The sequence below is a fragment of the Amblyraja radiata genome, chromosome 12 (genome assembly GCF_010909765.2).
Source record: "Amblyraja radiata isolate CabotCenter1 chromosome 12, sAmbRad1.1.pri, whole genome shotgun sequence".
Taxonomy (NCBI): domain Eukaryota; kingdom Metazoa; phylum Chordata; class Chondrichthyes; order Rajiformes; family Rajidae; genus Amblyraja; species Amblyraja radiata.
This window is the reverse complement of record NC_045967.1, coordinates 61,230,480-61,244,106: the sequence shown is the minus strand read 5'-3', so window position 1 is coordinate 61,244,106 and position 13,627 is coordinate 61,230,480.

The following is a 13,627-nucleotide window of genomic DNA, read 5'->3' as shown; positions in this document are numbered from 1 at the left end:
CCATGTGGGAATAGAACATAGAATAGCAGAGTACAGCAGCAATATCTTTGCCGAACATGATCATGATGCCAAATCTAATGTAATACCCTCTGCCTGCAAGTGATCCATATTCCTTTATTCACTGCGTATTCATTTGTCTATCCAAATGCCTCCTAAATGCCACCAATGTAAATATTTCCACCAGAACCCTCGGCAGCAGGCTGCATGGGCCCACCACACCATGTGTGTAAAACTTGCCCGCACATCTGTGATGTATCCCTCCCTCCTCTTTTCCTTTAAGTTCCGACCTCTGACCTTGGGGGAAAATGTTCAGCCAGTCTACCCTATCCATGCCTCTCATAATTAGATAGAGTTCTATTAGGTCTCCCCTCAGCCTTCGCCTCTCCAGAGACAATAATCCAAAATGTGTCCAACCTCTCCTCACAGCAATTAACCCCTAATCTGTGCTTCATTCTGGACATCCTTTTCTTCCTTTCCAAAGCTTGTACATTCTTACTGAAATGAGGTGACCAGATCTCCATAGAATACAACAGATGCACCTTTTATGAAGATGCAACATGACTGCCTGACTCTTATATTCAACGCCCAATGAAGGCAAGAATGCTCCATGCCTTATTTCTCACTTTATCTAGTGTTGCCACAGCCAGGGAGTTATGGACTTGGATCCCAATATCCATCTGTACATGATGCTGTCAAGGTTATTTTAATTAATTGTGTACATTCTCCTGACCCTCGGTACAAGAACTGTTCCAGAGCCGCTGTCTGAAAAAAGCTCTGAGAATAGCTAAGGACAAACTGCACCCCCTCCACACACACCTGGATCTCCTGCCATGCCATCAGGCAAGAGATACCATAGTATCAAAGCCCGGACTACAAGACTGCTAAACAGATTCCTGCCACAGGCTGTGAGGCTGCTAAACAGTCACTCTGTACTCACAGTCACCTGATTCTGCGGCTTTGCACTGACATTTTAATAACTCTGGCACTGGCCACTCAAATCAGCTGCCCTGGACATTTTAATGATTGGTTTTACTGTATTTTAATGTTGCTGTTTTACCTGCTTTTAACTATTTATACTGTTTCATCAGGGACTGGATTGTTTTTATTGTTATTATGTGTGAAATGTTTTAAGTTTCATGTGCTGGGAAACGTCTTCTCATTTTGCACTGTACAACTGTTGCTTTGCATGATGACAATAAATGTTGATTTGATTTGATTTGATTTGATGTTCTACTTCCCAAAGTCCAACACACTTCCAGGATTTAAACTCCATCTGTCTGTTCACCAGAAATATCTGGATTTAAAAGACTCTGAGTCTGCAAATGGTTGAGAGCTTCAACTTCCTTTGTGTTAATGTTACCAAGGATCTGTCGTGGACCAGCTGTGCCCGAGACTGCAAGAAATTGCCGGCATGTAGTTATCACCAATCCATCAAACAGACCACATTCCCCACCATTGATTCTGTTTAAAGAGCACAATGCCTGCGAATAGCAACCAGCATCATCAACGTTTTGTTTCAGAACGGTCCTCCCATAAGCTTGGGTACTGTCCATTCATCTCCATCCCATAAGTGTATGTTTTAGTTTATATTTAGTTTTGTAGTATGTGGGGGTGGTGGGGGAGGGGAAACTTTTTCTTCTCTTTACACGACGGAGATGCAAATTATTCCATGTTGTATCTGCACAGCGGCCTAACATCGTGGAGCTGGCGGCCTCTTGTTCTAGAGCTCCAAAACCGTGGAGCCTGTGGACGTTAACATCTCGGAGCGGGTGATCCCTTTGCCAGGGGTCGGCCTTTGTTGCTCCAACCTGCGGACTTTAACATCGTGAAACTCGCTGCCCCTGGTTAGCGACCAATTTCGGGTTCTCTCAGCCGCAGGAGTTTCGACCGCCCCAATGAGTTTCAAAGTAAAAGAAGTACTGACACTTTTGAAAAATATAAAAGTGGATAAGTCTCCAGGTCCTGACAGGATATTCCCTAGGACATTGAGGGAAGTTAGTGTAGAAATAGCCGGGGCTATGACAGAAATATTTCAAATGTCATTAGAAACGGGAATAGTCCCCGAGGATTGGCGTACTGCGCATGTTGTTCCATTGTTTAAAAAGGGTTCTAAGAGTAAACCTAGCAATTATAGACCTGTTAGTTTGACTTCAGTGGTGGGCAAATTAATGGAAAAGATACTTAGAGATAATATATATAAGCATCTGGATAAACAGGGTCTGATTAGGAACAGTCAACATGGATTTGTGCCTGGAAGGTCATGTTTGACTAATCTTCTTGAATTTTTTGAAGAGGTTACTAGGGAAATTGACGAGGGTAAAGCAGTGGATGTTGTCTATATGGACTTTATTAAGGCCTTTGACAAGGTTCCTCATGGAAGGTTGGTTAAGAAGGTTCAATGGTTGGGTATAAATGCAGGAGTAGCAAGATGGATTCAACAGTGGCTGAATGGGAGAAGCCAGAGGGTAATGGTGGATGGCTGTTTGTCGGGTTGGAGGCAGGTGACTAGTGGGGTGCCTCAGGGATCTGTGTTGGGTCCTTTGTTGTTTGTCATGTACATCAATGATCTGGATGAAGGTGTGGTAAATTGGATTAGTAAGTAAGCAGATGATACCAAGATAGGGGGTGTTGTGGATAATGAAGAGGATTTCCAAAGTCTACAGAGTGATTTAGGCCATTTGGAAGAATGGGCTGAAAGATGGCAGATGGAGTTTAATGCTGATAAATGTGAGGTGCTACACCTTGGCAGGACAAATCAAAATAGGACGTACATGGTAAATGGTAGGGAATTGAAGAATACAGTTGAACAGAGGGATCTGGGAATAACCGTGCATAGTTCCTTGAAGGTGGAATTTCATATAGATAGGGTGGTAAAGAAAGCTTTTGGTATGCTAGCCTTTATAAATCAGAGCATTGAGTATAGAAGCTGGGATGTAATGGTAAAATTGTACAAGGCATTGGTGAGACCAAATCTGGAGTATGGTGTACAATTTTGGTCGCCCAATTATAGGAAGGATGTCAACAAAATAGAGAGAGTACAGAGGAGATTTACTAGAATGTTGCCTGTGTTTCAACAGCTAAGTTACAGAGATAGGTTGAATAAGTTAGGTTTTATTATCTGGAGCGCAGAAGGTTAAGGGGGGACTTGATAGAGGTCTTTAAAATGATGAGAGGGATAGACAGAGTTGATGTGGACAAGCTTTTCCCTTTGAGAATAGGGAAGATTCAAACAAGAGGACATGACTTCAGAATTAAGGGACCGAAGTTTAGGGGTAACATGAGGGGGAACTTCTTTACTCAGAGAGTGGTAGCGGTGTGGAATGAGCTTGCAGTGGAAGTGGTGGAGGCAGGTTCGTTGGTATCATTTAAAAATAAATTGGATAGGCATATGGATGAGAAGGGAATGGAGGGTTATGGTATGAGTACAGGCAGGTGGGACTAAGGGAAAAAAGTTGTTCGGCACGAACTTGTAGGGCCGAGATGGCCTGTTTCCGTGCTGTAATTGTTATATGGTTATATGGTTAATGTGGGGGCTTAGACTGCCCCGATGTAGGAGCTTGATCATCGGTTGCGGATGGTTTGACTGTCCCGACCGCAGGAGGAAAGAAGATAAGACTTTGTTGCCTTCCATCACAGTGGGGAAGGTGGAGCAGCCGCTGTGGTGGATGTTTATGTCAATGTTTATGTAGTTGTGTGTCTTGTTGCTTTTTTGTTATGACTGTGTGGCAAACCAAATTCCTCCTATTTGCAGTAGAGCTAATACTTGGCTAATAATTTATGATTATGATTATGGACATTGGACTTAGTTGAGGGAATGGTGCGCTGCAATGCTGAGAACAGTGTTCGCCACTCTGTAACTTCCGCCTTTCATCTGCCTATTGCACTTGTGTTTAACAAGGTTGTATTAATTTAGAGCATTGTCTGATCTGATTGAACAACATACATTGAAAGCTTTTCGCTGTATCTCAGTCTCCACGCCATCAATAAAAATATAGCTAAATCAAAACCTAGCTTCCTTAATCTGTTTCAACAGCTTCCGTAGTTCATTCCATTAGATTCTCTTTATATGCGTTTTAATATTTTTTGTAATATGATGAGGTGTATGTGCAAGACTAAGAGGTTTCTGGTTAATAATGGAGGGTTGGCCAGTTGGAGATATTTATGAATGAAAATAAAGACAATCCACTTGTGACTGAACCACCTTTATATTGTGTGTTTGATACATTGTGTTAATGTAATAAACAGTGGGGTTTTACAGGACTTTAAATCACACGAATGCACATTGTGTGCAGGGAAGCGACAATGGGACATTCCTGTGTCCTGGATCTTCTCAGGTGCAAGAGGTCTTCACCTGACGGGCCCAGCTCCGAGATAGAAGGCCCGAGAAACAGTGAATGTAATAGTTGAATAACATGTATGATAAGATGCTATCTTCACAGTTCACACTGCCCACCCAGCTTTGTGTCATCTGCAAATATGCTAGTGTTACTTTTAATTCCATCATCTAAATTATTAATATATATTGTAAATAGTTGAGGCCAGCGTTGCCTCACTCCATTCGCCACTGCCTGCCATTCTGACAGTGACCCATTTATTCCTACTCTTTGTTTCCTGTCTGCCAACCAATTCTCTATCCATGCCAATACTCTACCCCCAATACCATGTGCTATAATTTTGCAAACTAATCTCCTGTATGGGACCTTATCAAAGGCTTTCTGAAAGTCCTGTTGCAATCCATCCACTGGCTCTCCTTCATCCATTTTACTTGTCACATCATTCAAAAAATTCCAGAAGATTAGTCAAGCAGGATTTCCGCTTCATAAATCCATGCTGACTTGGACCAATCTTTTACTGCTATCCAAATGTGGCATTATTACTTCCTTACTAATTGACTCCAGCATCTTCCCCACCACCGATGGCAGACGAACTGGTCTATACTTCCCCGGACGAGAAAGATAATTTATTGTTGCACCTTATTTGTTTTACTCATTTATATTTGGTGACAGTCTATACATTGTTCGGAAGCTGGATATGCTCTAATGGCGATGGGCGAGTACTTTAATGCTGCCTGGTTGTGTGGCATTTGCCCTCTAAGGGACTTTCTTATTCACTGTTCCGTTCTAGATGCAGCTCTAATTGGAAGGAGCTTAGGGAACGTGTGCTTGGGTCATATTGGACAGAACAGGTTGTTTTTTAAGCAAATACACAGAGATGTTGCTGGGTATCTGGAATGAGCTGCCAGAGGAGGTACTTGAGCCAAGTACCATGACAGAATTTAAAATATATCTGAACAGGTACGTTGAGAGGGATTTGGGCCAAACACTGGCAGGTTGACTAGTGTAGTTGGGTCATGTTGGTCGGAAGGGTCTATTTCCGTGCTGTTTGCCTGGATGAATCTGTGAAAGGTTGAACAGCCGATCATTGCATCCACTGCAGGATCAATGTGAGAAAGTGGAGCTGATTTTGGAGAATATACTCAGACAGATCTTGACCAGGTGACTGTGCAGAGAATGATTCCATTGTGGGAGAAACTGGAACTAGGGGTCACCGATTTAGAATACAGGGATGCCCATTAAAAAAAATGCAGACAGACCTAAAGCCATGATTTTGGTAAATGACGATTTGATGTTATTATCAGATCAGCTGCTAAGTGTCTAAACCAGCAGCACAGGGCAAGCACCGGCTTCAGTTTGTGTTCCCGGCTCCTACTGTGAATGTAGATAATTGTATAATTGAGAGGCCCGGGAGCCGTTACAGAGGGAGGAGCGACCTTCGTGTGGTGAGTTAAAAAACCCATTGCGGGGCTTGTCTCAACAGAGGCCCGGGAGCCATTACAGAGGGAGGAGCGACCTCCGTGTGGTGAGTTAAAAAACCCATCGCGGGGCCTGTCTCAACAGAGGCCCAGGAGCCGTTACAGAGGGAGGAACCAAAATCTGCAACGTTCCATTCGCAGATCACACTTCAAATTAAGGGGGCTGGTGGAAGCCTCTGATTGGTCGAACGGACTAAAGGAAGCAGCCGTTACAGGACTAGAGGAAGCAGCTGATTGGCTTGTATCCCGGGTAAGGCTTTATTGTATTCGGATAAGGGGGAGAATGAGGCCCAGGGCAGTTTACTGTTCTGGATGTCAGATGTGGGAGGTCATGGAGTCTGAGTGCCCTCCAGACGTCCACATCTGCGCCAGGTGCGTCGAGATGGGGCTCCTAAGGGACCGTGTTAGGAACCTGGAACAGCAACTCGATGACCTCTGTCTGCTCAGGGAGAGCGAGGAGGTCATAGATAGGAGTTACAGGGAGGTGGTCACTCCAAGACCACGGGAGACAGAAAACTGGGTCACAGTTAGGAAGGGCAACGGGCAGAGGCAGGGACTGGTGAGTACCCCGATGGCTGTACACCTTGAAAATAAGTACTCATGTTTGAGTAAGGGTGGGGGAGACAGCCTACCTGGGGGCAGCGACAGCGGCCGGGCCTCTGGCATAAAGACCGGTCCTGTTGCTCAGAAGGGTAAGGAAAAGTAGAGGAGGGCAATTGTAATAGGGGACTCTATAGTCAGGGGGTCGGATAGGCGATTCGGTGGACGCAGACAAGAGACCCGGATGGTAGTTTGCCTCCCTGGTGCCAGGGTCAGGGATGTGTCTGAACGTGTCCAAGAAATCCTGAAATGGGAGGGAGAGGAGCCTGAAGTTGTGGTACATATAGGTACCAACGACATAGGTAAAAAAGGAGAAGAGGTCCTGAAAGAAGAATTTAGGGAGTTAGGTAGATAGTTAAGGAGAAGGACTGCAAAGGTAACAATCTCAGGATTACTGCCTGTGCCACGCGACAGTGAGAGTAGGAATGGAGCGAGGTGGAGGATAAATGAGTGGATGAGGGACTGGTGCAGTGGGTATGGATTCAAGTTTCTGGATCATTGGGACCTCTTTTGGGGAAGGTGCGACCTGTACAGAAAGGACGGGTTGCACTTGAACTCGAGGGGGACCAATATCCTGGCGGGGAGATTTGCAAAGGCTACTGGGGAGACTTTAAACTAGTATGGTTGGGGGGAGGGACTCAAATTGGGAAAGCTAGCAGTCAGTGTGTGAGGCAGGAGGCAGAGAATGGTAGCACTCTGACCCAAAATGTAGGGGAGAGAGAAGAAAAAGACAATAAACAGAGAATAAGAGAGGGTGGGTTTCTTAAATGTGTATATTTTAATGCTAGGAGCATTGTAAGAAAGGTGGATGAATTTAGAGCCTGGATTGACACCTGGAAGTATGATGTTGTGGCGATCAGTGAAACATGGTTGCAGGAGGGCTGTGATTGGAAACTAAATATTCCAGGATTTCGTTGCTTCAGGTGTGATAGAATTGGAGGGGCAAGAGGTGGAGGTGTTGCATTGCTTATCAGGGAAGATATTACAGCAGTGCTTTGGCAGGATAGATTAGAGGGCTTGTCTAGGGAGGCTATTTGGGTGGAACTGAGAAATGGGAAAGGGGTAGCAACACTTATAGGGGTGTATTATAGACCGCCAAATGGGGAGCGAGAATTGGAAGAGCAAATATGTAAGGAGATTGCAGATATTAGTAGTAAGCACAAGGTAGTGATTGTGGGAGATTTCAATTTTCCACACATAGACTGGGAAACACATTCTGTAAATGGGCTGGATGGGTTGGAGTTTGTAAAATGTGTGCAGGATAGTTTTTTGCAGCAATACATAGAAGTACCTACTAGAGAAGGGGCGGTGCTGGACCTTCTGTTAGGAAATGAGATGGGTCAGGTGGCAGAGGTATGCGTTGGGGAACAGTTCGGGACCAGTGATCAAAATACCATTAGTTTCAATATAATTATGGAGAGGGTCAGAACTGGACCTAGGGTTGAGATTTTTGATTGGAGAAAGGCTAACTTTGAGGAGATGCGAAAGGATTTAAAAGCAGTAAATTGGGACATTTTGTTTTATGGGAAAGATGTGGAAGAGAAATGGAGTACATTTAAAGGTGAAATTTTAAGAGTACAGAATCTTTATGTCCCTGTTCGGTTGAAAGGAAATAGTAAAAATTGGAAAGAGCCATGGTTTTCAAGGGAAATTGGACACTTGGTTCGGAAAAAGAGGGAGATCTACAATAATTATAGGCAGCATGGAGTAAATGAGGTGCTTCAGGAGTATAAACAATGTAAAAAGAATCTTAAGAAAGAAATTAGAAAAGTTAAAAGAAGATATGAGGTTGCTTTGGCAAGCAAAGTGAAAGTAAACCCAAAGGGTTTCTACAGCTATATTAATAGCAAAAGGATAACGAGGGATAAAATTGGTCCATTAGAGTCAGAGTGGACAGCTATCTGCAGAGCCAAAAGAGATGGGGGAGATATTGATCAATTTCTTTTCTTCGGTATTCACCAAGGAGAAGGATATTGAATTATGTGAGGTAAGGGAAACAAGTAGAGTAGCTATGGAAACTATGAGATTCAAAGAAGAGGAAGTACTGACACTTTTGAGAAATATAAAAGTGGATAAGTCTCCAGGTCCGGACAGGATATTCCCTAGGACATTGAGGGAAGTTAGTGTAGAAATAGCAGGGGCTATGACAGAAATATTTCAAATGTCATTAGAAACGGGAATAGTGCCGGAGGATTGGCGTACTGCGAATGTTGTTCCATTGTTTAAAAAGGGGTCTAAGAGTAAACCTAGCAATTATAGACCTGTTAGTTTGACGTCAGTGGTGGGCAAATTAATGGAAAGGATACTTAGAGATAATATATATAAGCATCTGGATAAACAGGGTCTGATTAGGAACAGTCAACATGGATTTGTGCCTGGAAGGTCATGTTTGACTAATCTTCTTGAATTTTTTGAAGAGGTTACTCGGGAAATTAATGAGGGTAAAGCAGTGGATGTTGTATATATGGACTTCAGTAAGGCCTTTGACAAGGTTCCTCATGGAAGGTTGGTTAGAAGGTTCAATGGTTGGGTATTAATGGTGGAGTAGCAAGTTGGATTCAACAGTGGCTGAATGGGAGATGCCAGAGAGTAATGGTGGATGGTTGTTTGTCAGGTTGGAGGCCAGTGACTAGTGGGGTGCCACAGGGATCTGTGTTGGGTCCACTGTTGTTTGTCATGTACATCAATGATCTGGATGATGGTGTGGTAAATTGGATTAGTAAGTATGCAGATGATACTAAGATAGGTGGGGTTGTGGATAATGAAGTAGATTTTCAAAGTCTACAGAGATTTATGCCAGTTGGAAGAGTGGACTGAAAGATGGCAGATGGAGTTTAATGCTGATAAGTGTGAGGTGCTACATCTTGGCAGGACAAATCAAAATAGGACGTACATGGTAAATGGTAGGGAATTGAAGAATGCAGGTGAACAGAGGGATCTGGGAATAACTGTGCACAGTTCCCTGAAAGTGGAACCTCATGTAGATAGAGTGGTAAAGAAAGCTTTTGGTGTGCTGGCCTTTATAAATCAGAGCATTGAGTATAGAAGTTGGGATGTAATGTTAAAATTGTACAAGGCATTGGTGAGGCCAATTCTGGAGTATGGGGCACAATTTTGGTTGCCTAATTATAGGAAGGATGTCAACAAAATAGAGAGTACAGAGGAGATTTACTAGAATGTTGCCTGGGTTTCAACAACTAAGTTACAGAGAGAGGTTGAACAAGTTAGGGCTTTATTCTTTGGAGCGCAGAAGGTTAAGGGGGGACTTGATAGAGGTCTTTAAAATGATGAGAGGGATAGACAGAGTTGACGTTAATAAGCTTTTCCCACTGAGAGTAGGGAAGATTCAAACAAGGGGAAATGACTTGAGAATTAAGGGACAGAAGTTTAGGGGTAACATGAGGGGGGACTTCTTTACTCAGAGAGTGGTGGCTGTGTGGAATGAGCTTCCAGTGAAGGTGGTGGAGGCAGGTTCGTTTTTATCATTTAAAAATAAATTGGATAGTTATATGGACGGGAAAGGAATGGAGGGTTATGGTCTGAGCGCAGGTATATGGGACTAGGGGAGAATACGTGTTCGGCACGGACTAGAAGGGTCGAGATGGCCTGTTTCCGTGCTGTAATTGTTATATGGTTATATGGTTATAATCCTTTACACACTCTGTAAGTGTATTCAATCCGCTTGGGCCATGGCAATCTCCCAGTTGCTAAGCATTTTAACCCCCCTCTCCCATTCCCCTACTCACCTTTGTTTCGTTTCACTCTCCCTGACTCTCAGTCTGAAGAAGGGTCTCCACCTGGAACATCACCCGTTCCTTCTCGCCAGAGATGCTGCCCGTCCCGCTGAGTTTCTCCAGCATTTTGTGTCTATCCTCTTTGTAACAACTTAATTGCCTATTGCACAACAAGGTGCATTTACATACAGGGAATCAGTTGTTGATTGTCAGGTGTGATGCTGGTTCTGCCTCCATCATGTGTGTTCGCTGCTGAATATATTGAGTCTGTATTACTGGGGGGATGAGTTACATTGCAACACGCTGTCAGAAGTTTCTCAACGGCAGCCCCGATATGATCTTTGCAGATTTCTTCATATTATTCCTCATCACTAGGATGTTTAGGCGCTAAAAATCTCTGAAATAGGCAGGCAAAAAGGCATTATAAAATTACAAAAAAGGCATGAAAAAGGCATTTATTTCCACCACCAAAATATGGTTAAAAATGATAATTATAAAGGTATACTACATTAAATGACCAAAGTTGCCTGGTTGCACATAACTACCAGCATTTTTTCAAATTATCTGGTGTTAAACTATGCCGTCTGTCAGACAGAATATGCTACAATTGTGAAAAGCTTCTTTCTACCCCGGCTGAGGTCACTGATGCATACCTGAAACAAGCTACAAACTCTACATTCATGTCGATATCTTGTGCATTACAACTACCTTTGAGAACTTTAGCTAGGTTTTGTATTTCTTCAAGATCTTTGTTAGTTAAAATCACACTCTCACATTTTCGTTGTATGTCTTCACCTACATCGCCAGGAACTTTAAGTACAAAGTACAGCAGCAAGTGAAGATGTTAACAACTGAGCAATAATTCAGTTCTTTGACTTCTCCAATATTTCCGATGTCAAGAAATACTCCTTTGATGGTTGACCTGCCTCCAGTGTATCAATGACCACATTGGCAACAAATCTCCCCACAGCATCAGCTATCGCATCTATTGAGATCCATATTTTTTTGCATGCAACTTCATCAATGTTGAAGTTGCTGTCAACATAATTTTTCCGTAATGATGACTCGCTTGGTATATTTCCCTAAAAAAAACTCAGAGATTTGTTTTCCAATTTCTACAGGGGAATTCCAGCATCAATGAATGCGTTGCACAGATCACTCGAGAACTCAGATATGCGATTGGAGCCAGCAATAAATGTTGTGAGGAGACAACCTTGTGTATTTCCTACCTTCTGTTTCTCTGTCACCAACTTGTATTTAGTTGTCTATACATGGATGGAAATGAAATATTTTTTCTCATGATTCACTGTTTTCTCACATACATTGCAAAACAGCACACAGTTGTTTGTAGAGAATATATCACTCCCGTACACTCTCACCAAATCGTTCAGTTTTTTACAGGGTGTTGACTTGACTTTAGGCATTTTTGATGCTTGCAAGGGTAGACCCTACAGGAGCGGGGATGCAGACCTCTACAGGCAGGTCAAGTACAAGCTAAGAAGAGGAATCAGAGCTGCCAAGGAAAGGCACTCTGAGAGGTTGAGGTGCAAGTTCTCAGCAAATTACTCTTCTTCAGTGTGGAAGGTCTTGCAAGAAATCACAAGCTACAAGAGGAAAACCCCTTGCTCCTTGGACAATAGTCAGCTGACCAACGACCTGAACGAGTTCTACTGCAGTTTCGATAAACAGAAGCTTAACTCTGGTAACCCCAACCAACACTTCACACCTACTCACAGCTTGACTCGAGTTTGAAAAGACTGGACCTTTCCTCACCTACTCCTCCCCAATGACCACTTCACACCTACTTAAAGCATGACTCCAGTTTGCAAAGACTGGACCCTTTCCCATGCACCTCTCTTCAATCACTACTGAACACCCACTTACAGCCAGGTGTTGCCCCGGTGGTGTAAATGTTCTTGTAAGTTACGTTAAAACAGCAAAAAAGGCTGATTTAGGCACTCGATCGTTAAAAAGGCATTATCTTACTGAAATCATCAAAAAAGGCATGAAAAGGCACATGGAATTTATGGCAAAATCCTGGCTCTACTCATCACATAATTTAATCAGTTATACAGTGTGAAACAGGGTCATTCGGCCCAACTTGCCCACAAAACACTCAATAGTCAATTGTGCTTTTTATTCTCACATTTGTTACTTGTGAGCACATTGAAATTATTTTCCTTCTTGACTAGTCCTCCTTGCCTGTGTTAGCATATCCATCCTAACCTGTCCTATCCATGTACCTGTCTGAATGTTTCTTAAACATTGCTATAGTACCAGCCTCAACTATATCTTCCGGCAGCTTGTTCCATACACCCACCACGCTTTGTGTGGAAAATCTTACCCTTCAGATACCTATAAAATCTTTCCCCCTTCACCTTAAACCTATGTCCTCTGGCACTTGATTCACATACTCTGGGCAAAAGATTCTGTGCATCTACCCAATCTATTCCAGTCATGCTTTTACACACCTCTATATGATCATTATACACCTCTATAGGTTAATTGTACACCTCTATATGATCATTATACACCTCTATATGATCAGTCCTTTATCCAAACTAAATTCAAGATATATCGTAGCGGCTCGTTATGCCAGCCGTAGGTATACGGGGCATCAGGTAAGTCAGGACGTTTTTTCCACCCTGATATAAAATGTCCAGGAATATAAAAATAGTCGGGAGGATGCCCCGAGTACCTACGGCTGGTTTATAATATATCTACGGACTCCTATGGATCCGTTACGAACATTCTGCGAGTTTGAATCAAGGGGAAAACTCGGGAGAATTTGTGAATTACCTCATAAAGTGGGAACCAATTTGCTCAGTGGAATATTTAGAACTGTCTGCAGTCTGAACAAATTACGCCTCTCATCATTTATTTGTCCCCCATATCTGTAGAGTCTTGATGACAAACCAATGTTTTCTATATTTTATTGAACAATTACCACCTACGACACATTACCCTGGATTTCACGCTCAATGTAACAGATGACTTTGACTTGTACAGTCTGTGGAATGAGATGCTGCCCATTGATGAAAATGTGTGTAAATACCGAGTGCATGAGTTGCATGGAATCTTGTACTCTATGGAGAACCTTCGCAAACTGTGGGAAGGTGCAATGCATTTCTGCAGGAAAGACAACTCTCTTTTGGGGTTTCTCATGTATTGAGATACGTTGCGCTGCACAACAAAATGTAAGAAAAACATCAGACCACAATATTTGCATTTCTATTGAGGTTTTATCTTGAATAATCAGAAGGCACAGATATGTATTGATGAGAGAAATATTTGGAATAGTGTATGTTAATCACAGAGCGTTTTTGAATACATCAGATCGCTAACATACATTGTGCTGAAAATCAGAATTAATACAGTTCATTAGTTCCTGGAGCAGAATTAGGCCATTCGTCCCATCAAGTCTATTCCACCATTCAATCATGGCAGATCTATCTTTCCCGTACAACATGTGCCAGATGAG